Raw genomic sequence first — 20636 nt, forward strand, 5'->3', positions numbered from 1 at the left:
GTTGCAGCGGACCTCATGCCATGTTAGTGCTCAATGATGGTGCAAAACGTGTATAATCCCAACCCATGGCATGGAAGTATTTGATAAGAACAAGAGACGACCCCCAAGTGCAGTGCATCAACAAGTGCAACATGAAGTACTTGTGAACTCATTATCCCTTGTGACGTGTAAAAGTCTTGACAAGAAAACATACCTTATCCAAAATGTTCTACATCTATTGACAAACACAAGCTTCATCCTGTTAAAAAAAATACCAAGCTCGACCAAGGCTATCAAGTTTCACACTCAACAAATCAAACAAAATGATAGAAACAAATCCTAAGCTAGATGTTAACCCCAACACGAAGGAAGCAAAAGAAAATAAAAAAGATGTAGGGCAAAGGCGGAAAAAAGGTAGCTCGACTGAAGAAAGAAGAGGAGAAAATGCCAAAAGCGCAAGGGCAACCGTAAAAGTCCAAGGCAGCTGCAAAAAGAAGAAAGGTGCATTTTAAAATACAAAGGCGCACCCTGAAATCTTGTAAAAAAGTGCCAGGTGGTGAGAAATTCGGAAAGCTAAAACTGAAGACAAAGACAAAGGCCAAGGCAAAGAGAAACAAAAGACAAAGGCGCACAAGGAAAAGCGCAAGTCAAAACTCCTGTAAAAGAGCACAAGCGCATCATGGTTTAATTCAAGGAGCGTCGGGCTCTCACCCGTGCAATTTGTAAATGTAGATGGGCGGTGGAAAGGAAGCTAGGAAGATAGAAGGACAATGGGAAAAAGGGCCTAGGCTACGGCCGGCTATGTAAAAAAGGGAAAAGGGGATGACCACCCAAAAGGGATTTAGGGTTTTGTATATAAAGTTGAAAAGTGAATGAGAAGCTCATTCTTGTGTGTGGCAAAAAGTGGCTCTCCTCTTCTTCTTCTTCTTCTTGTTCTTGCTTGCTTGAGCTTGTGCTTGAGAGAGGGAGTGTGAGAGTGTGAGGGAGTGAGAGTGAGGGACCGTGGGGTGGAGAAGTTCTCCAACTTCTCCTCTCTTCTTCTCTTCTCTTCTCTTCTCTTCTCTTGCTCGCGGTGATGGAGCTTGGAGCGTGGAGCTTGAGGATGGAGTTTGCTTGAAGCTTGTACTTGGATCGTGGAGCAACCGGAGTACGCGGGAGAGGAGGTAACTCGAATGGCATGGAGGTAAGCTCACTACACCCATAGATATGGATGGCGCGTCGGCTATGTGAGAGGTAGCCATTAGTGCTCGGCTTGGAACGCTTGAAACAATAAGTGGTCTGTGGGTCTTGGCGGTTGAGCGAAAGCTCCCACATTTTGGTTCCGTTGCTGGGACCAACAGATTCAAGCCTTGAGCGCTTGCGCGCTTCGAATCGAGCATCAAAGTAAGGGTTTTCCCCCGAACCGGTGCTTGAGATAGGTAGGAGGTGAGGGGTCGAAGATGGTATTCGATCTCCTTGGGAAGTACATTTTTTGCTTTTTGAGATTTATGTTGTGAGTTGTAGTAGCGTAGGTATTTACTTTGTGATTTGGATGCATTAGAGTAGGAGAAAACAAAGAAAATAAGCATTAGGGTTATTGTTGCAAAATAGGGCAAAAATAGGGCAAGAATCGTGCAAAAGTGGTAAAAACCTCACTTGTGATGCCTAAGGTCTGCAAGTGAGTTATTGGGGGTGCCAATACCATACTCGGAAGGGGGTATAAGGGCCAAAAGTGGCAAGAAAGGCCACATTGTGCATTGCAGGGTTTCAGGAGAGCAGGAGAGAAGAGGAAAGCTTGGTGAGGGAATCCGCTTCAATCTTGGCATTAGAGAGATCTTTGGCTAGCCCAGGTAATTCTACACCTTCCCCTACAGTATTAGGACCAATTTGGAGCTGCTCGACAAGGAGGAAGGCCTCCAGCACCCAGCACGACGAATTTCGTGAGAGTCGGCGAAAAGACGCGCGGCACCCGGTGCATCCGAGTAACGACGACTTTGGTCCAAGGCCCAGACTCGGCCCTCGGACCGCTTGACTAGACCCACTCAACCACTACCACTCAGACACCCGGGTTTGGACTGGTCGAAATTTTCAGTCGGACAGTCACACACGACCCTTACCACTCGACCACTACCACTCGGACGCCCACACTCGGGTCGTCCGAGTTGGGCACTCGGACTAGCCACTCAGCCACCTGACTCGACCTCAGACTACTCGGCCCTCGGACACTCGGGTTCAGACCGGTCGAATTTTTCAGTCGGACAGTCACACACGACCCTTACCAGTCGGCCCTCGGACGTGCCGAATCGGGCACTCGAACCCTGCAAATCGCACCAATTGGGCCGAGTATGCAGTTTGACCAAATTTTCAGAAAACTTTACTTGACCTGGCCAACACTCAGCACCACAAACTGTCGGAAGCCCTTAGGACACTCAGAACTTGATTCTGGCACACGGAATAGGCAAAATCGTAGGGCGCAGCCGCTTAGTAATTAGAGGTAGGCAGTTGCAAGACCAGGGACTTAGATGCAAACCGTTGGGTGGAAAAGCCTGATTAGACCCAAAATGAACAAGGCAATGAATTAGAAAAACTTTGAACCTCGAAATTGACCCCACAGGCTACATAGAGCGAAAGGCGCATCGTAGACCCACCACTGGGCTGAAACTTCAAGCAAGTGGTTCATGATTTGGCTGAACAATCCTCCAAGCTGTGCATGGTGTTTACCGTAACGGCCCTGCAGGTCGGGGAAGGGACCGCCTTTCGACCCCCACAAAGGGGGCTCTGCCCCCTCCGTATCCTCCCCAAGTAGGTTGGAGAAAGAACATGCGCTGTGACAAGCCCTCCAACTTAGACCCTTGGGCAGTAATGGCCCTACGCGAGCATGGATGCTCACTTGAAAAGGAGCAACCAGAAGCCCGCACCCAAATAGAGGCAAACAGAGACCCTAGAACCTTAACGGGCCAATCTCGCCATCAAGGGCAAAAAGGCCACACTACAAGGACACATGTACATTGTGTTCAAACCACGTTTAGTCAAAACAGAATGCAACATCATCAAGCTACCAATGCGGAGATGATTAGACATGATAGCCCTGAGGATAGATGTACCCCGAGCAGCGCTGCACAGATAACCCAAGATCTCCGTGGAGAATCCATGTCTGACTCTGCAGCTAGGGACTCAGGGTCATGTATCAAAAGGTTGGAAGATGTAAACCAAGACCCGGATGATGAAGACATTGTACCACCTGCTTATCTTAGGGTCAAACTCACCGCAAAAAGAGAGCATAGTGTTGATGCTCTCATTAATGAAGGAGCAGATTTCAATATCTTGACTTACGAAGCATGGAGCCTACTAGGTCGACCTGAGCTCAAACCGATTGATGCAACTCTTAAGCCTCATGGGGAAAACCCACAAGCACTTCTAGGGAAGTGCAGAATCCTTGTAACTATTGAAACAAAAAGCTTGCCAGTCCTGTTCTATGTTCCTCCAAATAGTGAGAATTATGGAAAGGAAATCCTCCTAGGAAGGCCCTTCAAAAAGGCAATGAAGTGTGAAGCCGACTATATAGCACAGAGGATACACCTAGCACTACCAGGTGTGAGGATAATCGCGACTTTTAGCAAGGGTGACCTCACCAAACCTCGAGGGAAGGGCAAGGAGCATTCTGACATACCAAGCAAGCCTAGTAATGAGAGCAGGGAATTGTTGAAAGAGTTGATACAAGCGCAAGTTGAACGGAGAGAACCAGTAATAAGTGAGGCCATACTGGAAACAAAGAGGGTAGGAGATAAGCCCAAGGATAAGGCTTGGACTTACAAATATCGTAGAAGATCATGAAAGAAGCCCAAGCCTTATGGACGAAGGCATCCATGGAGAGCACACACAATGCCACAATGGATATCCAAGGCGTTGCTTCGTGCTCAAAGGTATTATGCAGGCAACCGATGGATTTGGGTGCTGAAACCCCCTGCTAAACCACCTCCGTCAGGAGCCCAAATTACGTCAAAAGAAACGAAGCATGGGAGGATCTCTAAACAAGAACCCGATCCTCGGACAAAAAATATTGGAGTGATTGCGCCCCTCACGATTGGAATCAAGAAACCGAACATGACCCATCAAATACTAGATCCTCAGTCTAGCGTGCCTAACAAGCAGATATCAGAGGGACCCGTCGAATATGCACGAGGTCCACCAGTGGTCAAGGAGCCTTTGACTTCCTAAGGGGACAAGGAGCACCATAGGCACAACGTCACTCATGATAGGGCTGATTGCTCGGGAAAGCTAACGATGGAATCTCCAAACAATCACAAGCAAATCATTCAGCTGGTGCCAGGTCTGCCTAAGAGTCCTAGGTCCCCTACTTCCTCTCTTCCCAAATGGACCCCGGAGGCATAACGACAGCTGTCAATGGCAAGGGCTCACTCCCAACTTCTGTCTCCACCAAAGCTTCCAAATACCCAAGAGGGAAAACATGACACTGGCCGTAGCTCTCCGCCCAAGGACACTCCCATGCGACCCAATGTGACTAGATCAACTCATGATCGATCCACACAGGTGAGTGTTCAGAGGACAACAAAAGACACGACCACATCCGATCGCCCCAGGGACTCCACCCTGCGATCCACCAAGAGTGACCAACCCACTGGACTAAACGCCACTGCTCCCGACCAAGGATCGCAACAGTCGCAGCCCTCAGCTGTGACCACACCCCTTGTGGAACATGTCCCTAACACTTCATCTGAGGAGGAGGTGCCGAAACCAGTAGCCTTGACAACTCCCATCCATCCCAAGCACCTGAAGCATAGGCCCGAGGAGAAATCCCTCAAAGGTGTGGCCAAGGAAATGACGCACCAAACCACTCAACCTAGCAAGGCGATTCAGTGGGCCGCAGCTATGTTCCATGAGGACACACTAGAGAAAGGAAATGCTAAAGCCCAACTAGGCACAACAACGGTTGACCTAGTCCAAGGTCCTGAACAATTGAGAGATATGCCTTCACTGACCAAGAAAAAGAGGAGAAAACAACGCAAACAACAGCAGCCACAGGTGGTTGTGGATCCCAAGAGCGTTAAAACCAAGAGCGCTGGAGATCTAGGGAATAAAGTATCATGTCCATCCACCACTGAACCCATTGATGTCTCTCCTAATAGCGGTGAAACCTCAGACACATTCGTGTGCTCTGAAAAGTTAAAGTAGCCGTTGCCATCAGCAGTTGCTTCCAACGCTCAATCCACCGACAATAGAACTCTCATCGACCAATCAAGAGTGGAGGTAATGCTGCCACAGCAGGGGCGAGAAATTCATACCAGTCATGTCCAAAGAGAACCGTGACGCAATGACGAAGCCTCAAGAGAACCACGGAAACCCCAAGCGCATGAGCACTCCTAGCATTGATCGATCTTGCTCTTCTAGGCCTGAGCCCCTAGCTACGCTAAAGCCCAGGCAAACTCCTAGAGCCTTGCGTGAGATGGCAACCGAGCAAGCCCTCGTCGAACATAGAGATGTCTCAGAATGTCTAGTTGAGTTGGATGCCAAGCTCAAGGTGTTCGCACGTGTCTATGTCCTGGCAGACATGCGCGCATTCCCTAAAGAGTAGCTTGGACTACTTGCCCTTCCCTTTATCTTGGGAAGAGCAGGAACACCTTGATGAGCACTATAGCAGGCTCCTGCACGAATGCTTGCTACTCATCTCGGGCGAGGAAGCCGACGAACTACGCTTAACTGTCACATTCAATGAGGTGCTCTGCCAACCAAATCTCGTAGACATAGAACTACTAAAGCAATTGTCAGTAGGCCAAAGTCGATTTGAGTAGCATTGATGTGAAAGCCGCGTTGAAATGGCCGAACTAGGGGCTCAGATCATGACAGTCTCTGAGGAACGATTGGCCAAATGGCGATCCCAAAGAGACCCAACCTATGTGGCACCAACTTCCCTTCGAGTGGCTGATTGCCATTCAGGGCAAGGAATTGGCTGAACCAAGCCAAGAAAACCCTCTACTTGATAAGGTTCTCACTGAGGAGGAGTTACATGTCGCCAGTAGACTCGGACAAGGTTCCATGCTACTCGATGTGGCGAAATATTTATCAGTATTGAGTAAGCTGCCACGTGTACTAGATGCGTGTGCCACGCTTCAGTACTATCCCGAGTTCTACAATTGGTTTCTATCCTAGTGAAGTGACAAGGATTCAAAAAAAGGTATATATATGCCAACAGGCTACGCTAGGCCGGCCCCAACTTTTCACCAGATCATGTCCGCCTCCGGGCAAAGGGCATGCACCCCGCATTACCACCATGGAAAGCCCTGACCAACATCCCTAATGATGTAAGCAGGGCGCAGTCTCTCTCTCTACATACTTTCCCCTTCTCGGTCTATCCTTTTGAGGATGAGCCCTCTAAACGCAGGACCACCAACCGACGCAACTCGGTGTGAGTCAAGATCTGCTCGTAGTTAGAGGCCAGAGGGACACCATTACAATGAGTACAACATGTTCCACACCTTCTCTTCTAGTCATATGCATTTGACAACCCACACTGAAATCCCTCCTATGGGAATAATCTTATTCCGTATCAAGGCCTAAATCTTGGATTGCATTTTGCAGGCTTCCAGAAGGAAAACATGGAGAACCACGGTCAGCTGGCATGCAAAGATGCTCTTCGCAGATTATGGGAGCATGCGGCACGTGCCCCTCCACCGGAGCGCTATGTAGCCACTCTCAAGAGATATGCAAAGAAGCACGGACCGAAACGGCACCGTCCCGGATGAAGGCCTAAAAATCCTCGGACTAGGAAAGTCAAAGCTCAGCTAAGTGTGCAAGCCGTGGCAACACCAGTTGCACAAATCCCCCACGAGCGCTCAAGCACCCGATGCCCAAGAGCAGGAAAGGCGGCCAGGGACAGGGAAGAGTTCGACAAATTAGTTAAAAGAATTTTGGAACTGGCGGTGGCCCGGGACTATACCATCCATGTCTCGGCCGACATGTGCCCTACCCGACCTCACGACAATCCCGCACCAGCACTAGCCCACTTGCCCAACCAATCGGACTCTCCTCGCCTAGTAGAAATCGACTAAGCCCTAGGATGTACGAGTAGCTTAACAAGTTATCAGGACCTAAATTTTTGACTTTTTGATGGGTGAAAGGAAAACTGCCCACTCGTGCAACTTCTGCTGCCTATAGCTAATGTATGCCGCCTCTTTGACAAGCGATTGTATATGCAGTGCGATTAACATCATAATATTTTGAAAAGTCATGTTTTAACATAACTACATCTGTTGAATTACTTAACGAAATCAAGCATATGCTCTCACAACGTGACAAGTGGGTGTAGGATAACACAAGTCTTCGTGCAAACATGTTCAACGCCTGGGTCACTGCAAAACCACGACCATCCACTAACCGCAACAAAGTCACGCTGCTGAATGCGAACCATCACCCTCGCAAGTGCACACATCGCACGAACCCACGTGTAGTCATGGGTTTTCTTGGGTCACACTCTGCACTCACGACGGGGGGCGCTGCAATCGTATCGATATCGCAACAACGGCTCCTTTAACAACGAGGCTAGGGCAAATTCATCACGGTCACATCCATTTCCCGCGCCTCCGAGGCTTGACATGTCCCAACCCGTTGAAAGGCTCATAGCCCCCGCATCTTTCAATGGTTGTACTGTGGAAAGGAAAAAAAAAAAACAAAAGAAGAGAAAATAAAAAACACACCCACGTGCACATCACCGCACCTAGGGGTCCTCAAAATTAGGTGCATCCAGCGACCTTGGTCGGCTGGCTCTGTCTCTAGTCCCCTAGCCCTTAACATCACCCACAATACTTCAGGGCACATCAAGAGCAGGACAACCCTAGGAAGCTTATCTCGCCTGTGGTTAAACCTGTCCCCCTGCATCATTCCCACAATGCCCTCTCACACTCTGCCTTAAAACCATGGCACCCAATTGGGGCACGCACCGCATGAAGGGCCATGAACAATACACCATTCTCATCCACATGCCAATGTCGCCCACCTCTGGCTCCTACACTATTCCTGTGCCCTATCTTGCTATGTCTACAATCACAATGCACATGGATCACTGTGCTTCCTCTACACGACGTTATGAGCCACCAGGCCGTAGTCTTCTACCTACATAATATCTAAGTATGCACGGACACTCACATAATATCTGCACTACCGTCTATACACAGTTTGGGTCCTCAAGTGCAGGAAAATACTCCAAGCTTGCTTAGAGTTTGACATGTCTCCCAAACTAATCAAAATATGTCTTGCGCACGATAAGAAGACTAGCACTACCCTTAGGGAGAGACCACATGGGAGGTTTTTCAATTGCAAGTAGTGACGACTCCGACGAAGGTGCCATTCGCTCTTCATCAACACTCAACTCTAAATTCCTATCCTTATCACCCCGTAAGCCTGCCAAGAATCATCATCCATTGAATCCCCAACAACCCGCCACTTGTACTCCATCCGTGCAACCCCCCCAAATTATAGCCCTACCACCCACTCCCATTGCCCTACCACCTACAACTTAACCCACCAACGTGTCCCCAATGACCTTCCTTCCCACCACTACCGACACTCTGCCATGGCAACCCCCGTCGTCCTTGCCACCCACGGCTTCAGTGCATGCTAACGCCTGCTACCTACGACGGTGAGTGCCATGGGACTGGCACTCGTCTAGGAGGGGGGTAATGTTAACCCCAACACGAAGGAAGCAAAAGAAAATAAAAAAGATGCAGGGAAAAGGCAGAAAAATGGTAGCTCGACTGAAGAAAGAAGAGGAGAAAAGGCCAAAAACGCAAGGGCAACCGTAAAAATCCAAGGCAATTGCAAAAAGGAGAAAGGTGCATTTTAAAATACAAAGGCGCACCCTGAAATCTTGTAAAAAAGTGCCAGGTAGTGGGAAATCTAGAAAGCTAAAACTAAAGACAAAGACAAAGGCCAAGGCAAAGAGAAACGGAAGACAAAGGCGCACAAGGAAAAGCGCAAGTCAAAACTCTTGTAAAAGAGCGCAAGTGCATCATGGTTTAATTCAAGGAGCGCCGTGCTCTCACCCGTGCAATTTGTAAATATAGATGGGCGGTGGAAAGGAAGCTAAGAAGATAGAAGGACAATGGGAAAAAGGGCCTAGGCTACGGCCGGCTATGTAAAAAAGGGAAAAGGGGATGACTGCCCAAAAGGGATTTAGGGTTTTGTATATAAAGTTGAAAAGTGAATGAGAAGCTCATTCTTGTGTGTGGCAAAAAGTGGCTCTCCTCTTCTTCTTCTTCTTCTTGTTCTTGCTTGCTTGAGCTTGTGCTTGAGAGAGGGAGTGTGAGAGTGTGAAGGAGTGAGGGTGAGGGACCGTGGGGTGGAGAAGCTCTCCAACTTCTCCTCTCTTCTTCTCTTCTCTTCTCTTCTCTTCTCTTGCTCGCGGTGATGGAGCTTGGAGCGTGGAGCTTGAGGATGGAGCTTGCTTGAAGCTTGTACTTGGATCGTGGAGCAACCAGAGTGCGCGAGAGAGGAGGTAACTCGAACGGCATGGAGGTAAGCTCACTACACCCGTAGATATGGATGGCACATCGGCTATGTGAGAGGTAGCCATTAGTGCTCAGCTTGGAACACTTGAAATAATAAGTGGTCCGTGGGTCTTGGCGGTTGAGCGAAAGCTCCCACACTAGACAAACACAAGAAATCCAACTACGAAATAACAAAACAAACTATCACGCAAACAACTAAGCTAGCAAAAATCAATCCTAACTACAGTTAGACTAGGGGTTTTCAATTTTTGAAAAAATGCTTGACAGCGGGTTGAGAGTTAGTATGGCTTCGATAAGTTCTATCAGATATTGACCATCCTCCTCTTTGCAATACACCACTTCAAAGTGATAACCCAAGTGCTATTAGTCTTGCTAAAAACTATGTTCAACATAACAAGTCTAAATATATTGTAGTGCATTATCATTATGTTTGATATGAAGTAAAGAAAGGCATGATCATGATTAAACATTGTCCAAGTGATTACATGACTATACATATATTCATCAAAGGACTCAATGAAGCATGTGTTGCTGTGCTGCGCTGGGAACTTGGAGTTGTCTCAACTTCAAACTTTGGTATTTAATCTACTATGACATTGTAGTGCCATTGTATATACTCCTTGTAGGCACCATAACTTCACATATACACATACACCTCGAAGGGATTTGTAGTCAAACATAAGGAAAATCTTGCTGGCAGACTTCATCAGGCACTTCATGGTCTCAAATAATCTTCACAAGCTTGGTATTAAAAGTTTGATTTCTTTGTGGGAGCTTTCGCTCAACCGCCAAGACCCGCGGACCGCTTATTGCTTCAAGCATTCCAATCCGAGCACTAATGGCTACCTCTCACATAATTGACGCGCCATCCATATCTATGGGTGTAGTGAGGTTACCTCCATGCTGATCGAGTTACCTCCTCTCTCGCGCACTCCGGTAGCTCCACGATCCAAGTGCAAGCTTCAAGCAATCTCCATCCTCAAGCTCCACGCTCCAAGCTCCATAGCCGCGAGTAAGAAAAGAAAAGAGAAGAGAAGAGAAGAGAAGAAGAGAGGAGAAGATGGAGAGCTTCTCCTCCCTGGTCCCTCGCCCTCACACACTCACTCCCTCACAATCTCACACTCCCTCTCTCAAGCACAAGCTCAAGCAAGCAAGCAAGAAGAAGAAGAAGAAGAAGAAGAAGAAGAAGAAGAAGAAGAGGTGAGCCACTTTTTGCCACACACAAGAATGAGCTTCTCATTCACGTTTCAACTTTATATACAAAACCCTAAATCCCTTTTGGGCGGTCATCCCCTTATCCCCTTTTTTACATGGCTAGTCGTGGCCTAGGCCTTTTTCCCATTGTCCTTCTATCTTCCTAGCTTCCTTTCCGCCGGCCGTCTATATTTACAAATTGGATGGGTGAGAGCCCCCGACGCTCCTTAAATTAAATCATGATGCGCTTGCGCTCTTTTATAAAAGTATTGACTTGACTTTTCCTTGTGCGCCTTTCTCCCTTATTTAGGACTTTTCTGCGCTTCTTATGTTTCTAGATTTTCCTTGTGCGCCTTTGTCTTCCGTTTCACTTTGCCTTGGCCTTTGTCTTCTGCTTTTGCTTTTCGAGATTTTCCACCTTGTTCGTCTACCGGTTAACATTATCCCCTGCCTAGACAAATGCCAGTCCCATGGCACTCACCGTCGTAGGTAGCAGGCTTTGTTATGCATTGAAGACGTGGGTGGAAGGGAAATCAGTGGTTGCCATGGAGGAGTGTTGGTGGTGGTGTGGAGGAAGGTTGTTGGGGGCATGTTGGTGGCCTAGATGGCTGGTGGTAGGGTTATTGGAGTTGGTGGTAGGGTTGTTCCTTGTTGGGGATTGCACTGATGGCCAGCACAAGTGTTGGTTTGTTGGGGATTGTGCACATGATGATTCTTGCCGGGCTTGTAGGATAATAAAGGATAAGAATTTAGAGTTGGGTGTGAATGAAGAGCGAATGACACTTTCGTTGGAGTCTTCAATACCTACAATTTAAAACCTCTCATAGGTGGTCTCTCCCTAGGGGTAGTGCTACTCTTCTCTATCATGCACAAGACATAGTTCAATTAGTTTGGGAGACAGGTGGAATTCTAAGAAAGATGAGAATATTATCCTACACTTGAGGACCCAAAATGTGTATATATTTTGGTGCAGATATTATGTGAGTGCTCATTACGTAGTTAGAAGATTGCGGGCTGGTTTCTCATAACAATGTGTGGATGAAGCAAAGTCGTCCATGTTGAGAAGTACATGTGAAGGTGTATGAGACATTGTTTGCATTGTGACTGTACGACGTAGCATAATTGAACACGTGGACACTGCACTTTTGGTAGCTAGGAGCTATTGGACTTGCTTAATAAGGACAGTGTACTTTTCATAGCCATTCATGCGGTGCTTACCACAATTGATTGCAATGGTATTAAGGTAGAGTGCAAGAGGGAATCGTGCGAATGGGTTAGGGTGACAAGTCTAACCATAGGCAAGACAAGCTCCCTAGGTATGTCCTGCCCTTGATGTGCCCTGAACAATTGTGGGTGATGCTAAAGGGCTAGGGGACTAGGGATGGAGCCAGCCGACCAAGGTCACTGGACGTACCTAATTTGAGGACCCCAGGTGCTGTGCTGTGGTCGTGGGTATTTCGCATCTTTTCGTTCTTTTCTTTTCTTTATTTCTTTTCTTTTTTCTTTTTCGTTTCCTTTTCTTGTTCTTTTTTCTTTCTTTATTTCTTTCTTCTTCTTCTTCTTTTTTTTGACTTGCCTGAGTACAACCATTGCAATATGTTGAGGCTATCAGCCTTTCAATGGGTTGGGAAATTGTCAAGCTTCGAAGGCTCATGAAATGGATATTATAGTGATGATTGCACCCTAGCCTCGTTGTTAAAGAAGTAGTCGTTGAGATGGGGAGATACACTTGAGATATTGCAACCCTCTTTGGAACTTGCAATGTTGGTACAATTGGGATAACAGCTGCCGTGAGTGCCCGACATAGAGTGTAACCCAAAAAGAGGAAGTGATTAAGATCATGCTTTGGGCCATGCGACATGGGCATAGACAAGGGTGATTTTCTCTTTCAGCAGCATGGCTTTGTCGCGGTTCTTTGTGAGGTTGGTGGTCTTGCGGTGACTTGGACATTGAACACATTTGCACGAAGACCTGCATCATCCTGCATCCACTTTTCACTTCATGAGACTATATGCAAGTCGCATGCATCAAGTACAACGAACAGATGTAATCATGTCAAGATATTACTTTATCAAAATCCTATGATGCTGATTGCGATGCATATTTGAGTGCTTATTAAAGACGTGGCATATATTAGCAATAGGTAAGGAAAGTGTATACAGGTGGGGAGCCTGCCCCTTTAACCATTTAAAGACAAAAAGATATGGTAGGATGGCCTTTGTTAAGTTGCTTATATATCATAGGGGCTACTCTATTTGCATGAGGCGGGGTGAGTCTGGGTGGTCGAGTGACTAAGGCTCTGCTGGTGAGGGGATCCTATGAGGCTGGGTGGGGAAGATGTCGGCCGGGACTTGGATGGTGTAGTCCTTGGCCGCAATTGTTTCCAGAATGTTTTTAAACAATGCATCAAATTCTTGCTTGTCTTGAGCTGCCCTCTTCTCTTTCAAGCACCTGGTGCCCAAGCGTCTGGTGGGAGCGTGCACGGCTGGTGTTGCCACACCCCATGTGCTCCCTCGAGTCCTCGTCCTCTTGGCTTGGGGGGTTTTCGGCTTGCATCCTAGGTGATGTCATTTGGGGCCTCTTTTCAGTGCGTACATCTCTGGTGGGGGCATTAGTGCCTTATGCTCTTTCCGACGATGGAGAGCTTTCTTGCATGCTAGGTGCACTATGTGGTCCATGATTGCTATCATAAGGGGACCTGCAAAATGTGAACCAAGGATTAGCCCTTGAGGTAGGATAAAACTATTCGCATGGAAGGGATTATACAATGGGTTATCAAGCATATATGATGAGGAGGGGTGAGGTGAGGCATGCAACGTTTGTTGTAGAGTGACAGCCCCCTGTTGGTGTTTCTTTTGCCTCCAACCATTAGCAGATCTTGGCTTATGCTAAGTTGTACATAGTGGTTGTCATGGAGTGGAGCAGGGCTCATCCCTGGAAGGATAGACCGAAAAAGGAGAAAGGTGTATAGAAAGGGACGGTGCCCCATCTACACCATCAAAGATGTTGGTCAAGGCTTCCTATGGCGATAATGAGGGTTGCATGCCCTCCAATTGGAGGTGGGAATGGTCACATGACTTGTAAATGTGTGGTGAGAGGAGGACCTGAGGAGCTTAGTTTGTCAAACCCAACTCTTCTCCCTACGCTTGACTATCATTGCTTGTGTGTGTTGATATTATCTATACAAGGTCACAAAATTCATTGTTTATTTATATACATGTTTACGAATCCATGTCACTTCACGAGGATAAAAACCAATTTTAGAACTCAAGATTGTACTGGAGTGTAGCTCACACATCCAGTACTCGTGGCTGCCTTCTTAATAACATCAGGTATTTTGCAATGTCAAGTATCATGGTACCTTGTCCGAGTCTACTTGCAACATGTAGCTCCTCCTCAGTGAGAACCTTATCAGTCAAAGAGTTCTCTTAGCTAGTTCTAGCTAAGTCCGTACTCCAAATGGCAGTTAGAACTCGAAAGGAAGTTGGCGCCATATAGGTTGGGTCTCTCTGAGACTACCATTTGGCCAATCGCTCTTTTGAGACTGTCATGATTTGGGATCCTAGTTCGGCCATTGCAACACGGTTATCAAACCAATGTTTCTCAAATTGACTTTGACCCTCTGATTGTCGCTTTAGTTGCTCTATCCCTAAGAGATTTGGTTGGCAGAGCACATCATTGAATGTTACAGTTTAGCATAGTTCGTCGGCTTCCTCGTCAGAGGTGAGTTGCATGCATTCATGCAGGAGCTTGTCATAGTGCTTGTCAAGATGTTCTTGCTCTTCCCAGGATAGGGAAAATGGCAAGTATTCTTCAAGCTGCTCCTTAGGGAATGCGCCCATGTCTGCCAGGACATAGACACGTGTAAATACTTTGATCTTAGCATCCAACTCAGTTAAGCATTTTGTGACACTTGTATGTTCAACGAGGGCTTGCTCAGTTGCTATCTCATGCAAGGTTCTAGGAGTTTCCCTAGGATTTTAGCATAGCTGGGGGCTCAGGCCTAGACGAGCAAGATTGGTCAATGCTAGGGTTGCTTATGCTCTTGAGGTTTCCATGTTTCCCCTGAGGCTTTGTTATTGCGTCATGGTTCTCCTTAGATGTGACTGGTATAAATTTATCACCCTGTTGTGACAGTGTTGTATCCACTCTTGATTGGTCAATGCGAGTTCTGTTGCGGTGGATTGAGTGTTGCAAGCAATCGTTGATGGTAACAACTACTTTGATTTTTCAAAATACACAGATGTGTCTGAGGTTTCACCGCTATTAGGAGAGACATCAATGGGTTCATTGCTGGATGGTCTCGATGCTTTATTCCTCAGCTCTTCGGCACTCTTGGTTTCAATCTTCTTGGGGTCTACAGCCACTTGCAAATTCCGTTGTTGTTTTCTTTATTTTCTCTTCTTTTTCTTAGGCAATCGAGGTGTATCCCTTGAAGACTCGGGACCTTGAACTAGGTCAGTCGTCGTTGATGTGCTTGATAGGGCCTCAGCATTCTCTTTCTCTAGTGTGTCCTCATGGGGCATAGCCGTGGCCTGCTCAATAGCCTCGCTAGGGTGTGAGGGTACAACTGCCTCTCTTTTTGGAGAGTCTAGCTCTTTAGCCAATTCCCTCTTGTTTAACTCCTCCAGCCTAGGCTTTAAGCACTTTGGAAGTGCTGGAGTTTTCAAGGATCCTGGTTGCGGCACCTCCTCCACAAGTGAACTGCTAAGGACACGTTTCGCAAGGGGCGTTGTCACGGCTAGGGGTTGTGATTGCTATGATCCCTGATTGGAAGTAGTAGTAGCTATTTCAGTGGACTGGCTACTATTAGTAGGTTGCAGTGTCAAGTTCCTAGGGCGATCAGAAGTGGTTGTGTCTTTTGTTGCCCTTTGAGCATTCACTTGTGTAGATCGAGCATGAGTTGATCTAGTCACATTAGGTTGCACAGGCATATCCTTGGGCCGAGAGCTACGGATGGTGTCATGTCCCACCTCTTGGACATTTGGAAGCTTAGATGGAGATAGAGATTGGGATTGGGCAGCTACACTTGATGATTGATGTTGTGCTTCTTGTGTCCGTTTAGGGAAAGAGGGTGTAGGAGACTTGGGACTCCCAAGTGGCTTTGACATTGGCTAGAATATTTGCCCGTGGCTATTAGATGATTTTACCATTTGCTTTGTTGAGCATTTAACCTTGCCATGAGTAATGTTGTACTTATGATTCTTGTTATCCTCTTGAGGAATCAAAGGCTCCTTGGGCACTAGTGGCTTTTGTGTATCCTCAATGATTACATCTGATATTTGCTTGTCAAGCATGCTAGCCTAAGGATCTACCCTCTGATTAGTCCCGTTTGGTTTCTTGATTTTGATCATGAGGGGCTTGGTCACTCCAATGTTTTTGACTCGAGACTTGGTCTTTCGTTTAGATCTCCTCCTACGCTTCTTTGCTCTTGATATGATCTGGCCTTCAAGTGACATAGGAGGTTTAGTAGGGGGTTTTGGCACCCAAATCCATCGGTTACGTGCATAATACCCTTGAGCACGTAGCAACGCTTTTGATATCCATCGCGGTGTTGTGCTGACCCTCCATCGATGCCTTCATCTATAATGCTTGGGCTTCTTTTGGGGTCTTCTACGATATTTGTAAGTCCAAAGGCTGTCCTTGGCATTGTCTCTTGACCTTCTTGTTTCAGGCATGGCCTCACTCATAGGTTCTCGTTGTTTGACTTGTGCTTGTATCAACTCTTCCAACAAGTCCTTGCTCTTGTTAGCAGGCTTGACTGTTATGTCAACACCTTTCTTGCCTTTCCCTCGAGGTCCGATGAGGTCACCCTTGCTAAAGGTTGTGACTATCGTCACACCCAGTAGTGTCAGGTGTATCCTCTGTGCTACATAGTCGGCCTCACACTTGGTTGCCCTTTTGAAGGGCCTTCCTAGGAGGGGTTCCTTTCCACAATTAGCACTATTTGGAGGAACATGGAATATGATAGGCAAGATTTCAGTTTCAATTATCGCAAGGATTTTGCACTTCCCAATGAGTGCTTATGGGTGTCCCCCGTAAGGGCTAAGAGTTGCATTAGTCGGTGTGAGCTTTGGTTGGCCTAGCAGGGTCCATGCTTCATAGGTCAAGATATTAAAATCTGCTCCTTCATCAATCAGAGCATCGATAGTGTGCGTGGTGAGTTTGACCCTAAGATAAGCAGGTGGTACTATGCCTTCGTCTTCCGAGTCTTGGCTTGTAAATTTTTTATCTACTTGGAGGAGTTGCAGAGGAGGCAAAGCCCCCTCTGCGGGGGTCTGAGGGAGGTAGTCCCCCCGGCCCGCAGGGCCGTTACGCTAAATGCCATACGTGATTTGAAAGACCGTTTATAGCCAAATTTTGAACTACTTGCTCTAAGTTTCAGCCTAGTGATCGATCTATGATATGGTTTCGGCTCTATATGGTCTCTCAGTCAGTTTCACTATCTTCAGGTTAAAATTAAAAAAAATCTAAATTCGGCCCAACAAGTTCAAGTTGTAGAGGCCGAATGTTCGATTCGGCCTGTTTGAGGGCCGAGTGGCGGAGTGGGCCGAGGGCCGAGTCAGGTGCGTTGAGGGCCGAGTCAGGTGGGCCGAGGGCCGAATTTGAAAGTTGGTCCGAATGCTTCATTCGGACGGGCCGAGTGAAAGGCGTTCGAGTAGTGTAGTGGGCCGAATGGCCAGATGGTGGTTCGAGGGCCGATTTTGGGACTTGGCCTAGAATCGCCGTCACTTGGACAGGCCGAGCGCGACGCATTTTTTCACCAAACTTTGAAAAATTCATCGCGCCGAGAGATGAAAGCCTTCCTACTAGTGAAGCAGCTCCAAATCCAACCTACTCATGCAGTGGAAGGTGTAGAATTACCTGGGCTGGGCAAATAACTCATGGATGGCCAGATCGAAGCGGATCCACTCAACGAAGCTTTCTCCCTCTCTCCTGCCCTCCTGAAACCCTGCAATGCACAATGTGGCATTTCTTGCCACTCTTGGCTCCTTATTACCCTGCTCAGGCCTGCACTCACCTTAACACCATATTGGGGAAAATGGAAATTTTGCATAAGTTTGGGACACATGGTCAAATCTTTGCATTTGTCATAACTTGAACACTATAACTCCAAATCAAGCACTCTATAGCTCAACTGATTCCATTTTTCAAGCGCTTTCCAATGATAGGTCACATCATATGGTTTTGAGAAACTTATGGGCATGTTATCCGGGTGCCACCTTTTTAGTATTCAAAAAATGGGAATTGGGAGATTCCCAAACTCACTAATATGCTATTCCTTAATCTTGCTTCCCTTACTAACATTTAATCCAAAATTTCATTTTTTGCCATTCTTTTCCCTATTTCAGCCTGTTATTTATACAACAACAGAAAACCTACTGTTTGCTCCAATGTTTTGCTCCTATCCTTTCTAAATGTAAGAAAAAATCATAAGGAAAATACCTACACTACTCCATCATACTTTCCCAAGTTCAAAACAACAAAAACCTACTTGCTAAGGAGATCGAATACCTCTTCAAACTCCCTCACTTCCTACCTACCTCAAACACCGGTTCAGGGAAAACCCTACTCCAATGCTCGATTCGAAGCGCGCAAGCATTTAAGGCTTGAATCCGTTGGTCCCGGCAATGGAACCAAAATGTGGGAGCTTTCGCTCAACTGCCAAGACCCACAGATCGCTTATTGCTTCAAGCGTTCCAAGTCGAGCACTAATGGCTACCTCTCACATAGCCGACATGCCATGCATATCTACGGGTGTAGTGAGCTAACCTCCATGCCGATCGAGTTACCTCCTCTCCCATGCACTCTGGTAGCTCCACGATCTAAATGCAAGCTTCAAGCAAGCTCCATCCTCAAGCTCCACGCTCCAAGCTCCATAGCCATGAGCAAGAGAAGAGAAGAGAAGAGAAGAGAAGAAGATGGAGAGCTTCTCCTCCTTAGTCCCTGCCCTCACACACTCACTCCCTCACACTCTCACACTCCCTCTCTCAAGCACAAGCTCAAGCAAGCAAGAAGAAGAAGAAGAAGAAGAAGAGGAAGAAGAGGAGAGCCACTTTTTGCCACACGCAAGAATGAGCTTCTCATTCACGTTTCAACTTTATATACAAAACCCTGAATCCCTTTTGGACGGTCATCCTCTTATCCCCTTTTTTACATGGTCGACCATGGCCTAGGACTTTTTCCCATTGTTCTTCTATCTTCCTAGCTTCCTTTCCACCGCCCATCTACATTTACAAATTGCACGGGTGAGAGCCCGGGTGAGAGCCGGACACTGCTTAAATTAAATCATGATGCGCTTGCGCTCTTTTACAAAAGTATTGACTTGCGCTTTTCCTTGTGCGCCTTTCTCCCTTATTTAGGACTTTTCTGCACTTCTTGTGTTTCTAGATTTTCCTTGTGCACCTTTGTCTTTCGTTTCACTTTGCCTTGGCCTTTGTCTTCTACTTTAGCTTTTCCAGATTTTCCACCTTGTTAGTCTATCGGTTAACACTCTTCCTTACAAAACAAGGTTTTATCTCTTGTTCCTTATATCCTTACTTATATGTCAAGCACTGCAATGATAGTTTTGTTATTCTTGCTCTATATGTGGATGATACCATACTTGTTTGTAACAATCTCAACTTCCTTTAACAAGTAGAGAAAGTTTTATCTTCTGTGTTTGACATGGTCAATCTTGGAGACATACAGTCATGTCTTGGTATTCAAATTCAATGCTATTGAGAAAAGGGTGTTTTATTACTGCGTCAAACAAAGTTCATTGAAGATATTATTCAGAAGTTTGGTTTGGGTTCTGCACATCTTGCTAGTACTCCTTCTCTTCTGAGCTCTACCAAAAACTCACTTTCTACAGAATGATGGAAAATTAGTATTACATCAACCTTATGCTAATCTTGTTGGATGTCTTCAATTTGTTGGCTTAAATTCTTGCCCTCACATTCTTTTTGCTACAAATTTTCAGTGGACATCTTAGTTCTCCATGCCTTAAACATTGGATTGCAGCTAAACATTTTTTGAAGTATTTGAAAGGCATTAGAGATTTTGGGGTTGGTTTATTAAGGCCAGCAAAACTTTAATTGTCTACATTCACTTAAACTTTTGGGTTATACAGATGCAGATTGAGCAAGCTCTCACTTATCTATGTATTCTACAAGTGGAAATTGTTTCTTTATCAATGGTTGTCTTATTTCTTGGACTAGCAAGAAACAATGTTGTGTTGTTGTTTCCACTATAGAGGCTGAATATGTAGCTGCATCTTTAGTGTCTCGAGAGTTAGTATGGCTTTGACAAGTTCTATCAGATATGGGCCATCCTCCTCTCTTTAGCACACCACTTTTATGTGATAACCAAAGTGCTATTAGCCTTGCTAAAGACTATGTTCAACATAACAAGTCTAAATATAGTGCAGTGCATTATCATTATGTTTGATATGAAGTAGAGAAAGGCATGATCATGGTTGAACATTGTCCAAGTTATCAAATGAGTGCAGGTATATCCACCAAAGGACTCAATGAAGCATGCTTCACTTTGGTCTACATTGGGAACTTGGAGTTGTCTCAACTTCAATCTTTGGGAATTAATCTACTATGACCTTGTAGTGCCATTGTACATACTCTTTATAGGCGCCATAATTTCACATATACACATACACCATTGAAGAGGAGGAGATGGCTATGCTAAAAGGAGCCAAGTAGAAAGATCATCTTTCTTACTTGAGAAATGTTCAGTATGATTGACTGTTGGCTTGGTTCCTCATAGCAATGTGTGGATGAAGCAAGGGTTCAATATGGTGGAAAAAGTTTTCGATGTTGAGGAGAAGTACACACGAAGGCTTCTTGAGACATCATTTGCAATTTTGACAACACATTAGGGGAGTTTTGAGGTCTCGAAAACACCTTTTAGGATGTGGAGAGAGAGTGCTCTAAACCAATAAGAGCAAAGCCTCCGTAACGAAACTTCTAT

This window comes from Lygodium microphyllum, chromosome 12 (assembly GCF_053477565.2).
Source record: "Lygodium microphyllum isolate KBCC chromosome 12, Lygodium_microphyllum_v1.1.10, whole genome shotgun sequence".
Lineage (NCBI taxonomy): Eukaryota > Viridiplantae > Streptophyta > Polypodiopsida > Schizaeales > Lygodiaceae > Lygodium > Lygodium microphyllum.